This window comes from Schistocerca nitens, chromosome 11 (assembly GCF_023898315.1).
Source record: "Schistocerca nitens isolate TAMUIC-IGC-003100 chromosome 11, iqSchNite1.1, whole genome shotgun sequence".
Taxonomy (NCBI): domain Eukaryota; kingdom Metazoa; phylum Arthropoda; class Insecta; order Orthoptera; family Acrididae; genus Schistocerca; species Schistocerca nitens.
In genome coordinates this window covers 168,999,694-169,027,578 of record NC_064624.1, presented here as the reverse complement: position 1 = coordinate 169,027,578, position 27,885 = coordinate 168,999,694, and the positions used below count along the sequence as shown (strand labels likewise).

Here is a 27,885-nt window from a genome sequence, read left to right as displayed (position 1 = left end):
TTGGTTTTATTCCTGTATTATAATTTGTTAATGTGATCTGTTTTCTGTAACTGAGACAAGACTCTATTCACAATGCAACACTTTATAGTTTCTCTTGTAGAATTAAAAGATCTGTGCATCTGAAGGTCTTGGAAAAGTTCCATAAAATATTGACAGTTTAAAGTTTTTCATATTTGGCTCTAGTGCAGTCAGTGGGTACAGCCAGTATGTATATGTGAGCAGGGCTCCAACCCGGTGCAGCTGACACGTTTGGCCGGTGACCTGTCCAATGGTGTGGGACCAACTGCAGACACCAAGAGCCAAGAGGAGCCGCTCAATGGCATAGGTGGCCACCACGTCACCCCAATGTGATGTCGACAGAGTACAGTGGGGACTGCTGTGAGCTGAAAGGTGAATCCACATGGCATGTGACCATGAATTTTTGTTCCCTGTACTTAAGGGTTCATCATAATTTGACCTAAGATAAACAACAGACCTGGTACTGACACTTATGGGACCCACATTTGATGTTATACAATTGTCAAGTTTGTTTCGTTCTTTTGTCTTAGTGCACCAGTGTGACCCTCTACTTTCTATTCTGAAGGTTAGATACCATTTGTAGAAGGCATGATGTCACAGACTGTAGCAAGGTCACAGAGTATACTGACTGGATAATTTTTCTTGTTTACCTGTGCCAGAACTTAATTTGTGAGGTCATGCTCAGCTATATGTGTGTTAGTCCTTTAATCCCTGCCACCTGGTACCAAATTATACAGGGTGTATACAAAAAGGTACGGCCAAACTTTCGGGAAACATTCTTCACACACAAATAAAGAAAAGATGTTATGTGGACATTTGTCCGGAAACGCTTAATTTCGATGTTAGAGCTCATTTTAGTTTCGCCAGTATGTACTGTACTTCCTCGATTCATCGCCAGTTGGCCCAATTGAAGGAAGGTAATCTTGACTTCGGTGCTCGTGTTGACATGCGACTCATTGCTCTACAGTACTAGCATCAAGCACATCAGTACGTAGCATCAACAGATTAGTGTTCATCACGAATGTGGTTTTGCAGTCAGTGCAATCTTTACAAATGCGGAGTTGGCAGATGCCCATTTGATGTATGGATTATCACGGGGCAATAGCCGTGGCACGGTACGTTTGTATCGAGACAGATTTCCAGAACGAAGGTGTCTCGACAGGAAGACGTTCGAAGCAATTGATCGGCGTCTTAGGGATCACGGAACATTCCAGCCTACGACTCGTGACTAGGGAAGACCTAGAACGACGAGGATACCTGCAATGGATGAGGCAATTCTTCGTGAAGTTGGTGATAACCCTAATGTCAGCGTCAGAGAAGTTGCTGCTGTACAAGGTAATGTTGACCACGTCACTGTATGGAGAGTGCTATGGGAGAACCAGTTGTTTCTGTACCGTGTACAGTGTGTGCAGGCACTATCAGCAGCCGATTGGCCTCCACGGGTACACTTTTGCGAATGGTTCATCCGACAATGTGTCGATCCTCATTTCAGTGCAAATGTTCTCTTTACGGATGAGGCTTCATTCCGACGTGATCAAATTGTAAATTTTCACAATCGGCATGTGTGGGCTGACGAGAATCCGATTGCAATTGTGAAATCACGTCATCAACACAGATTTTCTGTGAATGTTTGGTCAGGCATTGTTGGTGACATCTCGATTGGGCCCCATGTTCTTCCACCTACGCTCAATGGAGCAGGTTATCATGATTTCATACGGGATACTTTACCTGTGCTGCTAGAACATGTACCTTTACAAGTACGACACAACATGTGGTTCGTGCACGATGGAGCTCGTGCACATTTCAGTTGAAGTGTTCATACGCTTCTCGACAACAGAATCGTTGACCGATGGATTGGTAGAGGCGTACCAATTCCGTGGCCTCCACGCTCTCCTGACCTCAACCGTCTTGACTTTCATTTATGGGCGCATTTGAAAGCTCATGTCTACACAACCCTGGTACTAAATGTAGAGACTTTTCGTGCTCGTATTGTGGACGGCTGTGATACAATACGCCATTCTCCAGGGCTGCATCAGCGCATCAGGGATTCCGTGCGACTGAGGGTGGATGGATGTATCCTCACTAACGGAGGACATTTAGAACATTTCCTGTAACAAAGTGTTTGAAGTCACGCTGGTACATTCTGTCACTGTGTTTCCGTTCCATGATTAATGTGATTTGAAGAGAAGTAATAAAATGAGCTCTAACATGGATAGTAAGCGTTCCTGGACACATGTCCACATAATATATTTTCTTTCTTTGTGTGTGAGGAATGTTTCCTGAAAGTTTGGGCGTACCTTTTTGTAACACCCTGTATAAATATTTTTGTGGATTTGTGGTTGTCAGAGCAACACATTTTCTTAAGCAAGCAGCAGATTTCCAACTTTAATAGACAGTTATCCAGTGAAGAATCACAATACTACAACGTAAAAGTCCATGCAAGAAAAATATCAGAGCTATAGGATCTCATGGAAGATCTCATGGAAGAATTACAAAATGTGTGAAAAGAAATATATATACTCTTATATAAATGGTATGCAAATAAATGAATACTTGCTTTCCAAATAGTAATCAGTCACACCACTGAATACCTCAATATTATGAACATTTGTTGCCTGTTTTCATAGAAGGAGCAATAACTCCATACACCAAAATTCCAGAGTTTATTCCTTGAGTCATTACTCTTTCCATTCACTGCAGTATTTTCAAAAATGGCATTCCTGTGATGCAACTTCCTTGGGGGTGACAATCTCCCACCCCCTTGCATCAGTAATTACATAAAGATATGATGCATTGGACAAACCAATAATACCACTTTTTATCCACTGAAATAACGCCTTTCCAGTATTCCCATAGTTTTTATATAATCACGCTGTAGGAATGTCATTTTTAAAATGGGTTATTTCTGTGTGTAACTATCTCCCTTACCTCACAAAAAAGACTTTGCATTTCAGACATAATACAGACAGAATTGTACGAGGTAATGGAGCAGGATGAAATGTAAATATGTGGTACAGTGGGCTGTGTATTCTGCTGTGCACTTCATAATGAACTTCAGAATTAACTGAAATGTGTAATAAGTGTAATCAGTAGAGTTGAAATCAGTTAAGGTATGAGGGAGGTCTCGAAAGTTCTCTGCCTCATACTGAAAAACATGCATTTATGTTTCCAGAATGTTTTTCAACGTAATCTTCTTTAACATTAACATATTTCATCCAGTGAAATTTCGTCTTTGTAGTGTACCATTGGAAGGGCTGCAAGGCACTCTTCCACAGCTGGAGTTGCTTGTGTGTTAGGTGAAAAACGCTGACGAACAAGAGCAACTATGAATTTTAAGAGGAAATGGAAGTCTGAGTGAAACATGCCAGGGGAATAGGCTGAACTTTCATCCAACACTTTACAGTGCATATCTAAAAGTAAATTATGTCAAGGTTGTCTATTTACTTCCATTAGGGAAACTCCATGATACACTGTCACTGCAAAGAAACTTCTAAACAAACAAAGATTACTGCATAAGAGGTGTAAAACAAATAGTAGGGCTATAGATAGATGCTGAATGAAATGCATTTGGCTGTCAAGAGATCAATTACTGATGCCTTCAATGACTACCATAGCAGAATATTGTGAAAATGACATTTCACAGAAACCAAAGAAATTCTGTTCCTATGTAATGGCTGTTAATGCACAAAGTTAGCGTCCAGCCCTAGTGAATGAGACAGGAACTGAAATTGAGGGTAGCAGAGCAAAAGCTGAAATGCTTAACTACATTTTCAAATTTACTTTGCAAAGGAAAACCCAGGAGAATTGCTCAACTTTAGTCCTTGTACTACTGAAAAGATGAATGAAAGAAGTATTAGTGTCAGTGGTGTTAAGAAATAGCTGAGATTGTTAAAACTGAACAAAGCTCCAGGCCCGATTGAATCCCTGTCAGAGTCTGTACTGAATTTGTGGCTGAGTCAGCCCATCTTCTAACTGTAATCTATCGTAGATCCCTCAAACAAAAAACTGTGCCCAGTTCTTCGAAAAAGGTATAGGTCACACCTATCTACAAGAAAGGTAGTAGAAGTGATCCACAAAGCTGTCATCTAATATCCTTGACATCAATTTGTTGTAGAATCTTAAAACATTTTCTGAGCTCAAACATAATGATGTACATTGAATAGAATGACCTCCTCAATTCCAGCCAGCATGATTTTCAAACCAAACTTTCACTTTTCTCCCATGACATATTGAAAGCTTTGGATCAAGGCAACCAGGTGGATGTTATGTTTCTTGTTTTCTGAAAAGGATTTGACTTAGTACCACAGCTTTGCTTATTGTCAAAAGTATGATCATATGAGGTATCAAGTGATATTTGTGACTGGATTGAGGACTTTTTGGTAAGAAGGATGCAGCATGCTATCTTGGATGGAGAGTCATTGTCAGATGCAGAAGTCATTTTAGCTGTTGTGACGCAAGTAGTGTTCTTGTTGTATGTTAATGACCTTGCAGATAGTATTAATAGTAAAATCAGGATTTTCACAGATGATGCAGTTATCTATAATGAAGTTCTATCTGAAAGAAAGTGGGATAAATATTTTATAAATATTCAGTTAGATCTTGATAAGATTTCAGTGTGGTGCAGAGATTGGCAACTTCCTCTAAATGTTCAAAAATGTAAAATTTTGCACTCGACAAAATGAAAAAAACTCATTATCCTATTACTATAATATCAATGAGCCACAGTTCAGATTGGCCAGCTCATACAAATACCTGGTTGTAACGATTTGTAGGGATATGTAATGGAATGTTCATACAGGCTCATTTGTGGATAAAGCAGCTGTTAGACTTTGCTTCATTGTTAGAATACTGTGGAAGTGCATTCAGTCTACAAAGGACATTGCTTACAAATCACTTGTGCGGCTCGTTCAAGAATATTGCTCAAGTGTGGGACCCATACCAGACAGGACTAACAGGAGATATTGAACGTACATTCTGACAGCTATTGAACTATATGAAATAAAATCATCATCAAATTCTGAATGGCTTGCGTTAGGATGTTCAAACTACATGGTTGGCTGCAGGGCATGATGGGAATTGGTATGTGAATTCACACATGCCTTTCACCATTTGCATGCAAGAATGTCACAGCACAGTGTGCCTGAGTGTATAGCGCTTGTAAAGGCCTACCATACGAGCAATAGCACTCCAACTGTGGTCCGAAGGAAATTTGTAACATAGTTCAAGCTGAAGACAACTGGTCCAAGTGTGCTAACAATCAACAATTTGATTTGCAAGTTTAAGAGAATGGGTAGTGTCGTGAGGACAGTGTCGGCAATATTGGTCATCCAAAAAGCCCGAAAACTTAAAGAATATGCATGCTGTGTTTCAAACCGGCCACAGGAAATTGATCAGATGAGCTGCACAACAGGTGGGAACCAACCGGAGATACTGTGACAAATTGTTGTTGAAACATGCGTCTCTTCCCGTACAAAATTCAAACCCGTCAGCCATTAAGCCCCAAGGGTATGGAACAGTGGTTGTGTTTCATCAGCACTATTGTCCACAGAACTGACAAATAGGACTTTGATCTGAATATTGTTCGGTTTAACGGAAAAGCGCATTTTCATTTAGACAAGTCCGTCAATAAGCAAAACTGGTGCATTTGGGGGGACTGAGAATCTGCATTTCATTATCGAGAAGTCTCTTCACCTTCAGTGGGTGTCGGTGTGGTGTGCAATGTCCAGTCATGGAACAATCGGTTCCATATCTCTTGCTGGCACAGTAACTACCTAACAGTATGTGAATGTTTTGTAAGACGATTTTCTCCCCATTATCTAAAATGATCCTTATTTTGACAAGAGGTGGTTCATGCATGACGGCCAATGTTGGCAGATATATCAAACGTGTCATAACCTAAATCCAAATATCTGTAGTGACATTTACATGTTGAATAAAGTGTATGCATGGCATAGTTTGTAACTAATGTAACTTTTTTCATATAGTTCAATAGTTGTCACCCTGTATACAGAGCAGGGCAGCTAAAATAATCAGAGGTTTGTTTAATCCGTGGAAGATTGTCAGAGAGATACTGAAGGACCTGAACTGGAAGACTCTCAAAGATAGATGTAAAGTATCCCCAGAATGTCTACTGACAGAGTTTCAAGAAGCAGCTTTAAATGATTACTCTAGCGATATACTACAATCCCAAATGTATAACTCACACAGGGACTGTGAGGATAAGATTAGAATAATTCTTCCCGCACTCCATACATGAACGGAACAGGAAGAAAGCGTAATAACTGGTACAATACAATGTATCCTCTGCCACGCACCTCACAGTGGATTGCAGAATATGGATGTAGATGTAGATATGAATTTCAATTATGTATGACTCAATATAGTGAAAATAGTATAAAATACACAACATATCTTCTCATTGTAAAAGAGACTGAGATTACGTTGTTATCAGCCTTATTTCTGCAGCAAAGCTCTACAATCCCCCCCCCCCCCTGCAGACACCCCCCTCCAACAATTCATTGCTGCCTCAGGATTAAGTCCTCTCAATCAAACTACTCTTTCTGTCAAGTTGTGCAATAAATTTCTTTTTTTTTTCCGTAATTTGGTTCTGTACCTCCACATTAATCTACCCATCTAATCTTCAGAATTCTCCCATAGCACCATGTCTCTTACCAGAAGTCGATATCATTGACATTAAACTTCTATACAGGGTGAAACTTAAGAGAGATACTTTCAGAACAGACTGACGTAAAACTTAAATTTGTATTTGATGTTAATAAATTTCTCTTTTTCGGGAAAACTTATCATCCTATTTACATTTTACATCGTCCCTGCTTTGGTTATTTTGCTGCCCAAATAGCAAAACTCATCTGTAGCTTTCAGTGTCTCATTTCCTAATAAAATATTCCTGGCCCCTTTTGTTGGTGTTCACCTTGTAACCTCTTCTGAAGGCATTATCCACTCCATTCGACTGATTCTCCTAGTCCTTTGCTGTCTCTGATACAATTATGATGTTACCAATAAACTTCGATTTTTTGTCTTCTCCCTAAATTTTAATTCCCTGTCCAAAATTGTCTGGTTTCATTTTCTGTTGCTCAATGTACAAACTGAGTAACTTGGGAGATAGCCTACAAATTGGTCTCATTCCTTTTGTGTCCTTCAGTTCTTGTAACTGCAGTCTGGTTTGCTGCAACCTTGACTCATTCCTCTCACACCTTTTAATTCCTATAACTGTACTCTGGTTTCTTTACAGACTGTAATCTTTTGCATCCTGAAGTTTATTCCTGCTGTCTTAGCAACTTCAGAGAGAATATTCTCCTCCAATTTGGATTGTATGATTCTTTCAAATTCTTCTATAAATAATTTGCCAGTAGTTTGCAGTCATGAATTATTAAACTTATGGTTCAGTATTATCACACCTGTCATTTGCCTCCAAACCTGTCGCTTGCCTTTTTTTGAAATAGCAGTTATAAAATTTTTCTTTATGTTTGTGGGTATTTCACCTGTATCATATGTCTTGAACACCAGGCAGCATAGTTTTGTCATGGCTGACTCTTCCAAGGAGCTCAGTATTTCTGGGGGAATTTCATCTATTTCCAAGTGCCTTGGTTTCACTTACATCTTTCAATGCTCTGTCAGACTCTTCTCACAATGTCATATCTCACATATCATGTTCATCTACTGCCTCTGTATATTTCTTCCACATTTCAGCCTTCCTTTCTTTGCTAAATATGAGTATGCCCTCTGAGCTTTTCCAAAGGTTTCTTTAATTTCCCTTTACACAGCATGTATGTTTCCCACAACCACGTAAACTGAATGTTTGAAATCCAGTGTGTGTGACTGTTTGTTTTCCCTGTTATTGTGTTGCAGGTGCTGATTTGTGGGTTCCCAGGCTGAGACATTCCAGCCTTCTCTACAGAGGCTGCAACAACTTGGTCTATTTATTTTCTAGTTTTGTAAAAAAGGAAAAAATCATAAACACTCAGTATTCCTCAGTTTGTAATAGCTGTGCTTTTTATTCTCAGTTCTCTTCTGTTCAGCTGAATTGCTGCAAATAATGAAACGCTGCAAAATCAGTTTTATAGGTGCATGAAGTCTTGACAGAAGCAGCCAAAGAGAATGGGAGAGATTATATGAGGCAGAAAAATGTTGCTGAAGTTAACTGGTGATGCAATACTGCGCAGTGTAGAAACTTTCACAAATGTAACATTTCAGTGGACTTATTAAATATGGGCAATTGCTTACCTGGTAAACTGTGAGCAAAAGTATGACAATAATTATTACAATATTGGAAAAAGTTCTGACCAGGAAATCAGTAATCGTGTGATGAAGAACAATACTACAGGAGGGTGGAGGCATTGGATGGTGTAAAGATGGCTGAATAATATTGTTGAATGGCATAGAAAAGATGCCTCCAAAATAAAACTAGTTGCCTATAAAAGGTCACAGATACAAACCAATCACAAGATTTGCACATGTACATTTTCCATCATATTTGCTGCACTGTAATTATTTTTCTAGAGCACATTACACTTTAGAAGAATCTGTCTTGTCTTGTGTGTATGGGTTCCATGCCAAAGTAATTTTTTTTTTAGGTTAAAACCATTTTGCCATATCAGCTTTAAAATTTTTTAAAATATGAATGTTTCTTTATTTCATCATTCACTCACCCACTGTCAGCTGATTTTTGGCCCCTGTATTAAATTGAGTAATTCGAAATCAAGCTGCATCTGTACTTCACTCTTTTGAATAATGCATCAGGTTAAATAGAACTCAATACAACACACTGCATTGCTATCTGCACCACTTCCATCACGGCTGAACTTATACAAACACATATTGCATAAATGGCAAAGAAATCAACAAATATGGTATTTCTAATGTGGGTTCAACTTGCACAGTGTAAAAAGAATTTAGTGGTAAACACGTTTTTCATCCATTCATTCACACATTTTGTTCTGGCTCCACATTAGGGGTATGGAGTGAGTTAAAGTATTCATTAAAAGGTGTGGGTAGAGACATGAAATTTGTCGAACATTGGCTGTTGTGTTATCCCTGCTTTTTTCAAGTCATCTTTACTGTCATGGCAAGTTCCATTGTCTGTATTCTAGCTTTACTGCTGGTTTTGTAGAGCTCCACAACTTACCTGGTTAATCTGGTTGACTGCATTCTTTTAATATCCCATAGAAACTTAGTGCATATTTTTACATGTGAAGAAATACTGATCTTATTTAGAATCTCCTTGTTTGCCCCTTCACCCATCCTTTTTTTAACAAAATAATTTGTGATTACTTTCTTCTCTTCTATATTTCCTCAGTGCCTCTTTGCCCATTTTAAATACTTTGTCAGTGGGCTACATCCATACTGTTTTCAAAACTAGTTCCTAGAACAATTTATCCAAATATTTGACTCAAGAAACACTTAATTGTTTTGTATTTAGTTTCTAGAATTTTGTTTGGCAGAATGTAGTTGGACATTAGCAACATTATTATTTTTTAAAGGAAATTACTGATCTTATCATACTACTAGCTGCTGTTTTTATCTTATAGTTTTGTGTAAATTTGCACAGAACAGTGTCAGCTGCCTACAGAACATTAAAGTTAAAGCACAGTTTAACATATACGGTCATGATATTCATTGCTGTGGGAACTGTTACCATCTGCAAGCTGGAACAACACTAGTGCACATTGCAGCGAGAAAGCCTGCAGGATTATTGCTTTTGACATTTTATTGTAATGTCTGTGTGGTTTCACCTTCAGCTGCATCTGTGGAGGCATATGTAGTACATTAAATAATGCAGGTATTGCATTCCAAACAGCTTTCCTACATTACATATTCTCTGATTTGATTGGAACCGTAATGAAAAGAGTTAACATTGTTGAGTAGATACTCAACATGGGTCTCTTTCTGCAAAAAGTCAGTTCTTCTGCTGTTTACTAGTACTTTTTGTTCTTAAGACCTTAACCCAAAACATCTCTCAAGTATGTAACAAGAAACATGTCTCCTAAAGCTTGTAATATTGTTATCACATATCCCCACATTAGCTGACAAAAATTAAGTGAATAGTCAACTGTTACATATTACGAGTAGATGCAATACTATTGAAAACTTACAGTATTCAAAATGAATACAAAACATGTGTGCAGTCATTTAGTAAGAATCTTGAAATGATTTAATATTGTGACATCAATCATGATGTTCATGAGTATAAATGAAAGATTGCAGAAAATGCAAACAAAAGCAATTCAGAGAACTTTTTCACACTCAATGCACATCTTCCTATTGCATTCCATGAATGTTGGCAGAGCACGATTTATTCACTTATGAAACCACCAGTTCTTTTTTTTTATGCTGGGTACTTTATACACACCTTCTTCTTTTCCATTCTATCATTTGGTATGCCTCTAAGGTGTCGTCAAATAAATTCTCCTGTGAGATTTAATAGGCATTTGCACCAATATTCGATTTTTGCTTTTAGTAGAATCATTCCTCTTTCCAAAATATTATGCTGAGCTGTTTTTCTTGCTGTAACAGACCAAATGTTTCTACTTGAAATTATCTTTGCCATAAAATTACTGTGTTTGCTGTGAGTAATTAGCTGTGGTACAATTCACAAGAGGCTCTCCTTCCAGTAAAGCATTGATTGTCTCCACCAGTATCACTCCTGTATCATGGTGACCATCAGCTACTAAAGTCAGAATCGGCATTAGAATCATCAAAAATGTTATCGTTTTTACCATTTTCCTCTTCGTCTTCTTTGGTTCAACTGCATAAATCTTATTCTTCTTAGAAAGTTGCTGCATGCTGAAGTCAAAAATAACAAATTCACACATACAATAAAATGCTATAAAATAAGAATATTCAAAATAGCAACTGAAAGCAAAATATGTAGTAACTAGAAACATGCAGTGTATTGGACCTACCTAATTATTACACATAATGTGAAACGTGGTCACACAGGCACTCAATTTTGCACTAACTTCTAAATAATATGTCTTATTGCTAGACTGACAAAGTCAGGCTCATTGTTGAATGTTGCTTTACACGCCACATGTTTTAGAATGAATGTTTAAAATGAATGATGGGTCTGAGAGACTATTGTTTTGGGTCAAGGGTTAAAGAAAAAAAAAGCATGCTTCAGCAAATATCTGTAGGCTACATGGGAACTATAAACAAACTATTCTGTAACTGACTGTTTTATACCTCCCAAGGCCCTTAGGAAACTAAAGAAAGACAAATGTGGTCTCACCCACTCTTCCTTCTTTTTCTTTCTTAGTTAGTGCTTATTTCTGCGGCAGTACATAAAGTTCCCTACTGTAAAAACTGTTAGAAATCAACATAAATGATACTGTTTGCACTAGTCTGATACCATATTTGTAAACGTAGCTTTCTGTTGGCTTGGAACGCTGCTGTTGCAATATATAACAAAAATGAGTCGGAATGTCATGACTGTATGTGTTAGACCGTAGTTAAACCCGACTAATTATCAGTGTTAGGATGTTTAAAACTCCATTGTTCTGATAACCTGTAAGTGTGATGGTACCACTGCACCTTAGTTTTGAATATTTGGAGATTTCCAGTTCTCTACCGATGATGGTCGAAGTAGAGAGGATATAAAATGTAGACTGGCAATGGCAAGGAAAGCGTTTCTGAAGAAGAGAAATTTGTTAACATCGAGTATAGATTTAGGTGTCAGGAAGTCGTTTCTGAAAGTATTTGTATGGAGTGTAGCCATGTATGGAAGTGAGACATGGACGATAACTAGTTTGGATAAGAAGAGAATAGAAGCTTTCGAAATGTGGTGCTACAGAAGAATGCTGAAGATAAGGTGGGTAGATCACATAACTAATGAGGAGGTATTGAATAGGATTGGGGAGAAGAGAAGTTTGTGGCACAACTTGACTAGAAGAAGGGATCGGGTGGTAGGACATGTTTTGAGGCATCAAGGGATCACAAATTTAGCATTGGAGGGCACCGTGGAGGGTAAAAATCGTAGAGGGAGACCAAGAGATGAATACACTAAGCAGATTCAGAAGGATGTAGGTTGCAGTAGGTACTGGGAGATGAAGAAGCTTGCACATGATAGAGTAGCATGGAGAGCTGCATCAAACCAGTCTCAGGACTGAAGACCACAACAACAACAAACCTGATGGCTGTTGGCAACCTTCCAAAAACATTTTCACCAGAACATAAAACTCAGTCCCAAACCCCAGTCAGGAATCATAGTCTACATGAAAAGCATTTTTACTTCTAGTACTTTGGCTGTTTGTCCTAAATTCATTATTATTTACCTCAGATAAGACAAGAGAGTGAACATATGTTTATCTGTTGATGTTGGTTTTTCCACTTTACTCAATATTCTCACTATAGACTAAGTACTTTTTGGCACTGCTACTCTGGGATAGAGCCTCAATTGGTAGTGAGTGTGCTTTGTGGATGTTTCCTAGAGTGGCTGCTTCTGCCTGGCGATACATGACTCTCATCAGCCCGCATTGCTGCAGGCTCTCCACTATGATGGGATTTACCGTACACAGTATGTGAATTAATGAATGAGTGAAGATTATGCCACAGGCCAACACTGAGTGAAAATGTGCGAGGCACACTGTTACCAACCACTCAAATTCCACAGACTGTGTTCATTTTTTACTGCAAAACACAGTAAGTTTTGGACACACATTGTGTTCAAAGATTTCTGGCTGTGATGAAAAACAGTGACAACCTTGCATTGCAGACTGAAGTACAGAGCTGCAAAAATTAGCCACAATGTTTACTACTTTACCCGTATGTGCATCCACTGCCTAGAACCTCTTCTGAATCCTATGTGGTTTTCTTTTTGTATTCCACTAGTTATATAATCCATCCAAAACTGTCATCACTTCGTACTTTGGAAAATGTGGCAAAGGGACCAACAGCATCCAAATAAATGTCAGACCGATTTATTTTTTAATGTAAAGTATTACATCATCCTCCACAATTTGGCACCATCGCCATCACATACCGCATGTCGTCATCCCTTGGCCGGACATCTTTCAATATATAGCCCCTATGTCTTTCATTAAAGTTGCATCCTGTCTCTTAAGTCTCTGGTAATCTGTCCACTAGTTAACACTGTCTTCAGTTCCCACTGAGTGGCTATGGGATTTGCAGGGGGTACACTGATTGCACCAACACTGAAATAGGTGTGGGTTACAAAACTATCCCCAGTCAAAAATAAACTTTTTCAAGACAGTGGTAAAACCTCCTCAGCACACAGTTAATGATTTCATGGCCAGTTGTCATAGTTGCTAACGAATCTTCCAACTTGTGTGGTTAACATTTTAGGTTTCGCATTTTGTCCAGAGCTGTGTTTTGACATCTTTGGAGATGCTCCTGGTGACACTTTGTTTTGCCAAATGAAGAGTTAGGCTTTGGAAAGAAATATAAATACAAATATTTCATATACAGTGATGAAATGTTGTCCACAGCTATATAGAGAAGCCATCGAAGTACATAAATATGTGGATGATTTTAACAGAAAAGAAGCCATGAGACTTAGTGGTATGTGGATTGATAAAAATATTTAATAATGAACATACAGCACTGGAATTGTTACAGATCATAGCCCTCTAGACAACACAACTATTCAACATAGTTGCCATGCATTTATACACATTTGCACCATCATTGAACCCAGGCATCAAAACCAATTTTGGGGGAAAAAATCACACTTTTGCTTCTTAACCTATTTTTGTCACCATGTCTGTCACTGTGAATCACTTCAACAACACATCCTCAATTGACATCTGTGACATTTGTTGGCACAGCAGTATCTGTTTCTCTGTAACCCGACTCTTTCACGCAATCCCCCACACAGCCGATGTGGACTGCAGCATCACCACACGCTTGGTTCATGGATGACATAAAATCAGGTTTAAAACAGTGGATCAAAAAGCAAAATACTGAACGCCTATTCTAAACTGGCTTTGATGCATGTTTTAAACAATGGCATAGATGCACTGCCACAATTTTAAATACCAGTGTTATGCAGGGACACTTTGGCCAATGATCTGTACTAATTCTGCTGTTTTTTGTCCACTATTAATTTCTTGATGAACAGTAGCTCCAAAGAATCAATAGTTAAGTTTCATCTTTGATGGTGATTATGTCTGTCAATCACATTAAAACTTGTACCATGCCCACTTTTCACAATATTCGTGTCACATGCCTGACCTGAGTCTCAGAAAGACATGGCAGAATCAGAAGCAGCTGTGGAGATATCTGACTCTGCTCTATATGACATGTCAGGGCCAAAAACATTTGTGGACCACGAAAGTACAACCCCAAAGATTTGCCAGCAACTAAAATCTCAGTCTTACTGTCTGCTGTCTCGTCTCCGTTACATTTTGTATGTTACTTCCTAATCCTACTAGCAATGTGCCTTTGGCATCTCAAGTAATGTAATTTGTGTCCTAACAAAAATAAATATTCTAATAAAATACAGTCCTCAGTGATGAATGTCTTGTCACAAAATCACGCATGGAACATATCAGGTTCCTAGAAAAACAAAAATTACATTAGAAATGCAGAAAACTCTGCCATTTATGTTGCCTCGCAACTAGTGTTGTCAGACTCACTCACTACCAACTTTGGTCGATTTTCTGCTTGTCCCAGAGCTTAAAAATGAACATAAACAGTCTCGACTGCAAAAAACTTTATTTTTGTGGTTACCGGTTTCTGTCAGTTACTGACCACCTTCAGACCACATATAATGCCGACAGGTGTTGGCAGAGAACAGAGCAGGCATTACAAACTGCATTAATGTCAACTGCGGAGTTTTGTGGAGTCCATACCACCTACCATCAGATAGTAACGGAAGGAAACTAGCAACCACAAAAATAACGGTTCTTGTGGTCGAGACTTTATGTACATTTTAAAGTACTAAGGAAAACTACTGTTCAAGAAAATTGTTCTCAAAAATTACTGCCCCCCGCTATCACTGTGTTGAAGTTTTGGGTTGAGAAAGGAGAGATGAATTTGAGGTGGGCTTCTGACTTAATAATTTCGATCTCCTTGTGGTAAACAGTTGAAGAGGTTTCATTTTGTTCCAGAGTGCAATAGATGTCGAAGATATGCCTAGCAGTTCTGGCACATACTGTAGCTGCATACATTCTCAATATTTTGTGGTTGTCACGTTTTTTCACTGGACATGTGAAAGGCTGAGCAACAGCTTCCTCCCACATGTAGGATTACTCTATATTACAGATACTGAAGGGTACCGGATATTGTATAGAGGAAGTAATGACTGTATCCTAGTCATTTGGTACTATGACAACTAGATTCTTCACAAAGGAAATTAATGAGAAATCCTGATTTGGGGGCAAAATGGCCTCTGTTGGGTTGAAGGTAAGCTATGATGGTCAGGTAGTGAAACAATGAGTGACTTTGAGCTCATGCTAGCTTTCTCACAAAAATAACCTGTGTCAGATGACAGAAACTCTTTCTGCCATAAACTTTTTGGAGACAGGATTTTTTTAACCACTCGAACTGTGGCTTAGATGTGTACCTGGGTGATGAAAATTTTGGGTTTCGGCCGTGGCTACTGTGATACTGGTTTTCTCAGATGTACTTAAGGTGGGTCATCTTCAAGGATCTTAGGGACATATTTAAACATGCAAACCCTTCTTTTAATGGCAGAAAATGAGATGAGTCCCTACTTGAGTGTACTGTGCATGTAGTTTGTTTCGAATTAATTAAATCTCAAGAAAAAAATTTAAAAAATGGAATATCAAGTTTCATGAATATTGTCACAAATACTGGCAACTTAACCGCTTTTAGCAGTTATTTAAGACTGTAATTACTCCCCGCTATTGCTCATGACCATCAGTCCTCACTTTCATTCATCATCACCATCCATTTGACATCCACTTCTAAATAAAAGCTGCCTCTTCACTTTGCCACACCTTACAAATTTTCACCCACATCCATTCCTACTGCTGCTGCTTATCATTTTCTAATGTCATCTACTCATTTGTGTAGCTACATGTCCCACCCACCTCCATTTCATTTTGTTTTCATAAACAGGTTTCCCATTTCCCTCTGTTCCCTGACCCATATGTTGGCTTCCCTGTGTCTACCACTAATTCCCAGTTTGCTTGCTGAGGATCCCCCCACATTTGAACATAATGCTCTTTAAAACTGCAGGTTTCACTCCAGCTCCATCTACCAACCTATTATACTACACTCAGTCTAAAACAGAAATGCAGTTACCTCAACTGGATCTTTGCCTGGAACTGTTAGCTGTTATGTAGTGCTGTTACCAAACCGGGCGGTCTTGTGTTGCCATACTTGTGTTTATGTGAGTTCCGTAGAAATGTGAGGACACAAGTGGCTACAACTCACGAGAAAGATCCACTACTTTGTACTCGAAGTCCTAATTATTACTGTAGGCCAATTTGTTGGAAGCTCACTGATTACACTAATGTGGCCAGGAGTTGGGAGGTATTGTGTAATGCTGCACTCTGTGTTGAAAATGTTTGTTTTAATAGTAAAACAATCACAAGCATATAATTTCATAAAGAGGACTTGTGCAGATTAAGGTAAGTTGTGTGAGGCCAAGAACTTGCCAATACAAGTGGAATCTCCTGGATAAGTGTTAAAATAAGAAAAAAAAATTGGGTAACATAAATTGTGGGGAATTAATATATGAAAGATGTACTTTGCTCCATTGGCATATTTGGGGAAAATTTTCTATTGTATCCAATTAATCTTCTCGTATTCCTCTGATGCTGGGTGATCCACATCATAAGAACTGAGGGCAGCCTTCTTCTGTAACCTTTGAACCAAATGTTGGTTCTCTTAGATTATCTCATGTCCTGTGCCATATGTTTCATTTCTGTATTGGGTTGATGGTGTAGACGTTCCTTGATCAGTGTACAACATTCTTGGTACTGATCTTACATCCTAACAGGCTTCAGGACATTCTAATATGGTTCATAACATACCTCCATCAATTATAGGACCAATGCAGGAGTAGTGGCATGTCGTAATGGTGTTTGAAGGGTGTATCCTGTTGGTGGAATACCCTGGCTGCTCTTGACAGGCAGTGGTACCTCTGTCATCTAAAGATGGTTCCATATATCTAACATGTCTGTCCTTTGCTCTCCTACTTCTCCACTAGCTTTTCATCTTTCATATCTGTAAAAGACACATCACACTCAAAACTCATAGTAAATCATTCCCAAAGGTAAATACTTGTGGTGAAGCCCCTTCTTTTTTTGAAAGATTTCCTTTATCAGATTATTCCACATGATATTTCTAGCAGGCTGCTACTTATTGTGATAGCATGGCAACCAAAATCACAGATAAATAAATAAAAAATGAAAAATAAATAATAAAAAAAACTCATCGAGTTTTCCATTGAGGTTTTTGAATATCCATTGGTTGGGAATAGAACACTGATGAGCTCTATAGGGATGTATCAAACAGAAAGGAGTAAGAGCCACTTTAGGAAAAACTTGATTTAAATCATTCCTAATGTAGTTTGGTGATTATTGGCTATGTCTTGTTGTTAAGTTATCCGCACATAAAAATGTAATGTGATAGTGTATGACTGCCTTATTGTAGTGGCACATGGCAACTGGTAATGGAAAATACTTTGACATGCTGGTGCATCCTTAGGTTCCTAATACCCTGTGTGTGTGTGTGTGTGTTTTGTGGTTCTGCAGGAGTGTATGTGCAGTGTTTATTGTACTTATAATTAAAAGAAATGTGCTAGCAATATTGTTGTTTGAGGAAGATAAAAGTGTTTCCACTTCCGAAATAACTGAGAAGCTAAGTTTCCTGGTCAGAACTTTGTAATCAGTTTGTATTGGAGTGTGTGTGTGTATGGATGAATTCTTCTGCACATGGGTTTCCATTATTGTTATTGCAATGCGTGTTTGGCAATTGCCAACACACACAGACAGACAATATCATATGTAGAAAATGCACATCTCCATTGAGCTGTTGGTAAGTGCCTTTTGTCTGTCATTGTTAATTTTGCAGTTCATTGCAGTAGATTACTTGTTAAATGTCTAATTTGCACAAAAAGCTTGTACTCTTTCCAAATGTCTTCCAGCAACAAGGTGTGATGAAGAGAATGTGTGTTCAGTGAAAAAAATTTATATTAGTGTATAAGTGAGAGCATTTAGCAGTATTATAGTGACAACTGTGGTATACAGAATGTGTTAGTGATGTGGGAAAATAATAATAAACTTTTTGAGATAATAGCTTATAACCTGTGCTGTAAAACTGCAGACCACTTCAACAATAGACTCCTACTCCATTCTTCCTTCCTCATGTTTTTATTATTATTATTGGTTAATATAACTGTTAATTTGTTACACAAAAGGTGTCCACTAAACTGCATTTAATGGTCATCACGCGGGCTGTATTTTCACATCACTGAAATGTGCAAAGAGGATGGAAGCAGCAGTTGCAATCTGAAAACAGTGAAAAGATGGCAGGAAGTAGTCCCCATATACTGAAGGTTCAATATGGTACATCAGGACCAAAGCTTCCTAGAGCTACTATTCAATGCTGAATACAATGCTTAATAAGGAACAAGGAAATTATAGGAACATAATACATTGGGATGAACTGTTACTAAACCTTTCAATATGCTCTGTGATTATGCCCGCTAAATGAAATATAGTGAATCAGCAGGAATGCTGCCATTTTTAACAATGCTGCTACTGACTCAGTTGTATCAGATATTCACTGTTTATCTTGTATTGGTAGCTTAATGTTTACCTGAGTGGATTTCCGTGTCTTGCAGAAAATGCTTCCCTACAACTGTAACAAAGTTGTTGTTATGTTATATCACCACTTGTGCATCTTTACAGCCAATACTGTTACTTGTCAGTAGCTGACAGTAACGTTTAAACCTTGAATGTAGGTAGTCAGGTCAGTTGTGGAGGAAGCGCATTCATTTAATTTTCTGTTTAACTGGTGGCAATTTGCAGTGTCATGTTTTGTGTTAGGTGGAAGCTAATCCAGTGAAATAAATACAGGAGGTACATAAAGTCTGGGAACACTTTCAATTATTTATTGCACAAAAACCAAACACTGTACAGATATCAAACATATGTCATTTTGAAGAGAAACCCTGAAAGTTTGTTTTTCTTTCGCTTATACCGCCACAGTGTAGTTTGGTAATTTGCTTATAGTCAGCGCCAGTCGCAAACATGGCGAGTTCAGGTGCGGAGCAAGCTTACTGTGTGTTGGAGTTTGAAATGGCCTCCCAGATTCCCAGATGTCACTCTGTGTGACTTCTTTCTGTGGGGACATATTAAAGATCTGGTGCATGTACCGCCTCTACCACGTGATGTAGGAGAGCTCCGGGAGAGAATACGGGAAGCGACTGCCACAGTCGACAATGCAATGCTCAGACGGGTATGGCAGGAATTTGATTACCCTATTGACATCTGCCAGCTCACTCATGGTTCACACACCGAATGTTTGGGGGGGGAAAAAAAACACACTTTCAGATTTCCTCTTCAAAATGCCATATGTATGACATTTCTACAATATTTAGTTCTTGTGCAATAAATAATTCAAAGTGTTCCCAAACTTTATGTACATCCTGTATTTTATTCCTTTAAAGAATTTTCCCAGTCAGCATACTATTAGTCTGTAGAAATGTCATTGCTCGAACAGCATAATTTCTCTGGATGTAACATACCCTTTTACTTTACTATAAATACTTTGCATTTTAAACACAGTACAAACAGATTTATACAAGCTAATGGAATTGGAAGACGTGTCAATTACAACAGGAAGTACTTTGTGCCATGCACTTCACACTGACTGCAGAATACGATGTAGCTGTGGAACTATCATGTTTTTTTCATAATCAGTCACTGTAACATATATAAATTATGTTAAAATACTCCCTCTGTCAAAAAAGTTTCAGGACAGGTTTTTTTTATTTTTTTTTTATTTCCAAGTTTTCAAAACTGAAAAATGTTGTTTTTATGTGACATGGTACGAGTGTGTCCTTGAAATGAACTTGGCCACATTGCCATGTAAAATCACTAAGTGACAGGACTGTGCTTAGCAACACGCTGTTTAGGTTTTAGTTATGGTCACACAATGAATGCCGATTGTGAGCAATGAATTAACATTATGTTCTGCTTTACGCTCTGGAAAACCACTTGTGAAAATTGGACAATCCCTCATTTCTGTCAACGGTGATTACTGACTACGAAAGTTGGTGCTACCAGTATAGCCCTCACACCAAGTGTCAAAGTGCTGAATGGTGGAGACCTGGATCACCAGCCTCAAAAAAAAAAGTCAAATGACAACCTTTGAGAATATAGGAAATGTTGACCGCATTCTTTGATAGGGATTATTCGCCATTTGTATGCTCCTACAGTTCAAACAGTGAACCAAACTCTTTACACTGAAGTCTTGAAACATTTACGACAACTCATTTGATATCACCGCCCTGATTTGTGACATTCTCAGTACTGATTTTCACTGCATGACAATGCAATACCCCAAAACTGGGCAGACATTCTGTTATTGCCATCCCACATCCACCATATTCACCTGACCTTTCGCCTCATAGTTTTTTGTTTTTTCCTTGTTTGAGTGAAAGGGTGACTGAAAGGAAAGCTCCATCAGGATATTGCAGACATCCAACGGGCTGTGAGAAATGACCTTACAGCAATTGCAGTTGAAAATTTTCCTGCATGCTTCCAAGAACTCCAGAAACATTGGCAACTGTGTATAGAGAGACAAGGGGACTAATTTCGATAGGAGCTAAGATAATTACTTGGTAAGTGTAATTTTCTATTTTTTAAAATACTTGTCCTGGAACTTTTCTGACAAAGGGAGTAAATTCACACCAGAAACCAATGAACTCTGAAGCAACATACTGAAGAGATTTGCAAATTATGTGGCAACAAATTCAAATTATGGCAGTTTGTTTAAAAAATACTTTTATAAGCTCACCAGACCCAGAACAACGTGATGTGATAAATCTCAAATTGTTGAACCACTCTTTGTATGGTAAACTTTATCATTGCAGGCAGAATAACTTTTACTGGATGCTGCCTTACACTTCCAAGTGACACAGACATGTGGCACTATTTTTTTCAGCACAGTCGCCAAGTCTCTGTAAACAATGGTCAGAACATTGAACAGTCGTTCAGTTCCTCAACAACAGAAATCTGCTCCTAGGCCATGGAACCATGCTGTATGAATGTTGACATTATTGGAAAAGCTCTCCCCCCCCTTGCCGAAAATTGCACAGTGGAGGGCCTGGAGTTACCAACCAGCATTGCCCAGGTCTGTTCGACGTTGGTCAAATGGTTGGCACCATTTCACTGCGGATGGACATGACATTGCATTTGGTCCATACACCAAAAGGCATTCACAGAAATTCAGTGCACTGCCCCTTATACATGAACTTACAGTAAATTTCCAGTCGGTACTGTAACACACCTGTATGTGCTGGAAACCTGCAATGTGTACCCTTTCTGACAATGCGTCAATCTCCTTGGACAGTGATCTTTGCATGGGATGATATGTGTAACTTGTTTTCTAAGGTCCCTTCATGCTTAGCACACCAGAATCCTGACCACATGTTGACATTTGCACGGCACTGTCCATGAAGTTTAATACAGTAGTGTTTTCCATTGCAGATTTAGTCAGAGCCACTGTTAGACTCTGGACTTCAACTACTTTCTTACCTTAAATTTTCTATACCATCAGATGTACAGCATTGATGAATCAACATACTGATTATTTCAAGTAATCCATTTCAATTTGCACTTTTTCTCATTCATATAGAAGACAAGGCTCACAATGCAGAAGAAAAATAATGTTAATTATTGTAAATTTTTAGCCAGCTTAGGTGTATGTAATTCAGAATTCTGTTGATTCTTTAGGCCATAAAAAACTAAATTCCAATCAAGCCATATTTCATTGAATTATGTTCTTTTCTAAATAATAATTCATTCTTGCCTACATCTATAAGTAGTTAGACATCACCCAGAAAAGCCAGTCCACAGTTGAATGGACTGGCAAGTGAATGGGCAACAAGTGAATGGGCAACTACTATGTCGGAGGTGCCAGCATTTCAAGTTACTGTCAACAGGTTCGTTTCATTTCTCTAGACAGCAAATAATGTCTTTTTTTTTTCCTCACTGTCTTTGTGGGTGTTCTACCTTGTGTACTGAACAATATAAATAGTAATCCATAAAGATCACAGACTTATTTTGTAACGTTTTTAAGTACAGTATCCTAAAACCATTTTACAAAAGTCCTGTGCCTCACCTCTTCTTTGGAGGTCTTCTGCGAACTTAATAACAGCAGACAACTAGGAATGAAACTTTCTGAAGTTCCAGTGTGCTCTACAATTATTTTACTTCTCTATGTCAGTTTGAGTTGCCATACTACTGCTGATGGTATCATATTTACAACCTTTTCCAAAGCTGTGTCCCGCTTTTACCCAGGTTTCATCAAGGCAAATGATTTTGTAAAAATTTGTCCCTACTGATTCACTCAGAAAACGGCAGTGCCAGGCTGTAGTATCTTGGTGCTGCATTAATAACATCCAGCCACAAATTGGCATGTAATGGAATCCTAACTTTCTTACAAATTGATGCAATAATGATCAACTACCCCGAAACAGGTCTGCTGCGACAAGAGATGCAGATAGTTTTATATGCATTGGCTGTTCCTTTCTCGAATAATACACAAACTGTATATTTTATGATGAGAAAGAATACAATTTGCGACTGTCCTCTTGAGGTGCTTCTGCTCCCCAAGCATCACCAATTTAGATGATGTCTAATCTTCTTTTGCTAATCTCTCACTGTTAATTCTTATTATTTGTCATTCACTAATTTTTAGAGCATCAGTAGTTGCTTATCATTTTGTCCAAAGACACGAGAGATGCACCTGTGTGCAGCATATTGATGCATTTGAGCTTTGGTGCTGACAGATTACTATACATAAAATGAATGGAAAGAAGAACAGATGTTTGTTGTTGAGCAACTGAATATCTCCAGACGCCTTTCTTCTTGTATCAGTCAAAAAATTCTCCACCCTTTGGCCATACTGTGAGAAGATGTGGAGGAAATAATCTCGGAAGGGAACATCGAGGGCAAGAGACCGAGGAGAAGATAATCTCTGGTCTACTTCTTCAACAGGGCCTAACAGGATGGAGACACTCAGTTTATGGAGTCATAATGCTCCATGATGAGCATGAAAACTTGTGATGATGAAATAACAAAATAGCACCAGTTGTGATCTATCTAAGACATCTGAGTGTGTAAATCACAACATTCTTGAAGATGATCTGAGGTTTTATGGAATTGATGGCACAGCCAACCAATAGATAATGTCATACATAACGAATAGAATGTGAAAAGTTATACATAGTAAACCAACCAATGCAATCAGGGTAGATTCTTCTAATGAGAGAAATCATATGTAGGGTTCCCCAAGGTCCCATCATAGATCTGCCATCATGTAAATTATCACTCGTCTAACACACAACAAACAGAGTTAGTTCCTTTTGTAGATGACACTAGTTTTGCAATCAATCCAAGCATGTTTACAGCAGGAGAAGAAATGAGAAACAATCTTCTTAAACGTATCATTGACTGTTTTCTTCACATGGTCTCGCTCTCAATTTCAAAAGGCACAAACTATGCAGTTCTGCCCTCTTATGGGTACTAAACCCATGATAACTGTAACAAATGGTGGGGAAATGATACATAGGGTGGAACATCAAAATTTTCTTAATGTCTACATTGATTAGACTTACTAGGGAAATAGAAAGCTTTTGTAAGTCCTAAAACAACTTAGTTCAGCCACATTTGCACTCGAAAACCTCGCAGATATTGGGGAGAGACAACATATTTTCCATACTTCCATTCAATAATGTTATGTGGAATAAAGTTCTGGTGTAACTTATCAAACCAATTAGGTCAATTGGGGTTACTGATTCCAATATTTGTTACTTTCCCATAGTAGTTCAGAGAGTAATTGTTAATGGTGAAACCCTATTACCCAGTGCACAAACCTGCTGGATAAACTATCTAAATAATGAACCATGAAATGACTGGAATCGGTAAATAGAACTGACCTACATCGTTTAATGCAACTTACTGATGCCAACATTTGTTACTTTATGTGACTGTTCATTATTTGTATACCGACAGCTCTTTCAGGATTTGTGTGTCAGTTTCTCCACCTTTCTTGCTACAGTTTTTGTAATGTTTCATATATGTTACGATTTATTTCATTTTCTGTTACTGTGTTACATTTTAGTTTCTCCATGCACAAAAACTCCCACTTTCCCACAGTAGAATTTTTAGATTCAATAATTATTATATATTAATGCTATTTTATAGTATAATGACTTCACCACATGCTATACTGTAATAGATTTAAAGGTTATCTGTCCTTTTCTTACTCACATAAATTACGATATTAATTTATTCCAGACATGGATATTACTCTTTTTCTGTTCTTTCCGATATAAATCTTGGCTAAGTAATTAATCACCTGTGATTGTACATAATTTTATAGTATGCTACATTCGTTTTTTTTTTATCAGTTACTTTTTTGATCAGTTACTTTCAAAGATTACCTCAATGTAGCATCTTTGCCTTAGATATGACATCACTGTTCAAAGCCGACAGTTGGAATCAGACACTACAATTGACCCTTCAACTGGATGTCGTAACTTATGTGAACTATGTCCCTTACTCTGTCGGTGTAGTCTTGTCTCTCCTGTCACCGTCTGCTGTGTAGTGACTGTGCACCGCAGCAAACACAAGCGAACGAGCAATCCAGACAACAGTTCACTACAATTCGCTTGTACTTACGAACAAGCGTTTACACTAGACGAGCGAAAGAAAGCACTGCCAAACGAGTATTGAGAGAGCGAACAAAAGCAAAGTCTGTAATTTTGTTTCTTTGGTACTAAACTTACATACACAGATAACCAATAGAACCACACCACAGTGAAATAGTTGCGATGAAAACAGTGATATCTAGACAGGAATGTCGTGTATGTCAACTGCGCTGTTGCTGATCCAGGAAACAAAGCAGCGAAAGAAGAGTAAAATTTCGGTCTGAATTTTTGTGGAAGCGTCAGATATGTGGTGGCAGTTCACTAGTCACTAACTTCATAAGGCCTGCTTCGATATGTATGTCGGTGGATGATTTTCGCTGGTTGGTAACACGTATTGAAAGGAAAACTAAAATCAAGACTGTGGCTATAGACTAGGGACCTCGGCTGAAGAGAGACTCGCACTTACTGATGTGGACTGACAAGAGCAGCCAGTCCACAATAAGGTAGCCGATAGGGCACGCGTAACTCACGCCGTCTTGCGTTAAATCTGAAACAGTATAGGTGATGAAAGCTATAAAGAAAAGAACGGAGCTTCTCATATACTTAACTTTAATGTCTTGTGTGGTACATCTCTATGGTGAATACAAATGAGACTCTCTACAGATATGGATAACAGCGCCTTGCTAGGTCGTCCGTACAACTGGGGCCGAGTTCACGTCAGTCTCTCGAGACCTGCCGTGTGGTGGCGCTCGGTCTGCGATAACACAGTGGCGACACGCGGGCCCGACATGTACTAATGGACCGCGGCCGATTTAAGCTACCACCTAGCAAGTGTGGTGTCTGGCTGTGACACCACACTTACGCTCCGTGCCAACAACTGGAAACGTTTACACAGGTCTAAAACATATATTTCGAATTTCAACAAAAGCTGCATCACACAGAGTTCCTGGAATCTGCAGTGGCACATATGCGAAGCACTCGAGGATTATATCAAGGTCGGGAAAATAATTTCAGTAAATATGAACAATGTAAATTAAAAATATGGAAATGACCTGCTATAGTCGATAAAGTATATGTTACTTCTTGCCTGTGGTGGAAACAATTATAAGGTCATTGTCCCTACCCCTGAGTGCGTAAGGTATTAGCTAATTCCCCCTCCATCCTATATCACGAACATTATTGCCAAACTTAATTTTAGAAAAAAATTTGATTAGTTTTATTTATAAAATGATTAAAGATAAATAATATTTGGTTCTTGTTTGTATTATACTGAACCAAGAACTAGTGAGTCTGTGAGATATGGGTGCTGCTTATTTTTATTCATTTTTTTTTACATCTGGTTTCTTCTCAGGCACTACACATTGTAAGTCATGCACAAAGTCTATTCAGGTTCTTTCTGTTTCATTGATATCATAATCAAAAATCTACTTTCAAATGAGTATATCTTGAATGCAAAGTTTCTCAAAAATGTTCAAATGTGTGTGAAATCTTATGGGACTTAACTGCTAAGGTCATCAGTCCCTAAGCTTACACACTACTTAACCTAAACTATCCTAAGGACTCTAATCTTCGCCGGCACCAGCCGCACAGTCTGTGACTGCAGTGCAGTGTTTCTTTCAGTGTGTGTGTGTGTGTGTGTGTGTGTGTGTGTGTGTTGCAGCAGTCTGTGAGCTAAAATGAACGGTAAAGTAATTCCCAGTGCATCACAAGTGCCATCAACAACTCCACATCAGAAAAGAAATGTGCACTGTCCTACCTACTGGCATTTACTTCTTCCACACACTTTGCCCTCATATAAAATCAACACAATTAAAATGTGGTTCTTCCTCTTTTGAAATTATTTGATTGCTGGCAACCTTTCATACTAGCAGAAATTAGAAGGCTTCAGCATGACAATGCTTCATGTCTGAGCACTCCCACTAAATAATAATAATAATAATAATAATAATAATAATAATAATAATAAAGGCCCAGGAAAAGAATAGGCCTCCGGTATGTTCTGCCAGTCTTAAAAGGCGACGAAAAGAACAAACCACTAATAGGGTTAACCCCCCTTTTAGTGTGATTAGTTGGTTCAGGACAGAACTAATGAAGCCTCGGACAAGCGCTGTCATGGTGGTCAACGACGCTTGAACCCTGTGCCCGTCCACAATGGTAACGACACTGCTAGCCACACGGAAAATGATTTAAATCCAAATAGAGGTGTTTTGCTGGATATGCTTCCTGCAACCACACTAGAAGGAAAACAAAGACAGAGGATGAGATGGTCAGATGAAGTTAACAGACACCTCATGTTCTGTTATTACCAAGCAACAAACTTAGGAACCAACACAACTGGATACAGATCACAAGTATACACAACATTTATTACCAGATACCCAGAATTAAAATTTTTAACAGAACAACGACTAGCTGATCCGATCCGTGTAATAATCAAAAATAACAGGATAGCCCAGTCAGAATTAGAAAACATCGAACAACAAGTACAACAAATACTGGAACAAAATAATGTGCAATCAGAAGAAGAAGAAAATACAGTAGTGGACTCAAACATCCCAGAGCAAACAAACAAAGAACACCATGCATCAATTAAACAATCAGAGGAAAACGAAATCTTAAGACAGCCACCAGAACAAGCACAAATGGAACATGAAGTGACACACATGTTAGATATAGAAGAAAAATTTCAGCTGACATATATAGAATACAAAGACACAAATACAGACATTAGACCATTCTTGCATAGACCACCAAATAACCCACAAGTCGAAACAACAATAACAACTATCAACACAATCATACACAACAAAATAAATGAAAATACAACTATGGAAGAGATACAACTACTGACTTATATAAGAGCACTCACTACACTAAATATACACACTAGGCAGAGATCAGAACCAACCAAGACACAGAAGAAACCCACAAAACCAGCATGGCAACACAGGCTACAGATCAGAATAGAAAAACTGAGAAAAGACATCAGACAGCTAACACAATTTATAAGGAATGAAATGTCAGACAAAAAACGA

General features: G+C 38.3%; 1 protein-coding gene and 1 long non-coding RNA gene across 4 annotated transcripts in view; one reads left to right on the top strand and one right to left on the bottom strand.

The window, feature by feature from the left end:
- Positions 1-27,885, bottom strand: part of LOC126213506 (uncharacterized) — a 394,607-nt gene that overhangs the window by 7,737 nt on the left and 358,985 nt on the right. Inside the window, exons 3-4 of one of the 3 annotated variants that reach the window (XR_007541204.1) lie at positions 16,998-17,105; positions 10,755-10,821 (exon numbers count right to left, since the gene is read on the bottom strand). This is a non-coding gene — a long non-coding RNA (uncharacterized LOC126213506). Of the gene's footprint in view, positions 1-10,754; positions 10,822-16,727; positions 16,829-16,997; positions 17,106-27,885 lie in introns of those variants that run through there. The other 2 variants (XR_007541205.1, XR_007541203.1) reach the window with 2 other exon arrangements.
- LOC126213498 (putative sodium-dependent multivitamin transporter) overlaps positions 1-27,885 on the top strand; it is a 1,462,669-nt gene that overhangs the window by 1,212,502 nt on the left and 222,282 nt on the right. The window lies entirely within an intron of this gene.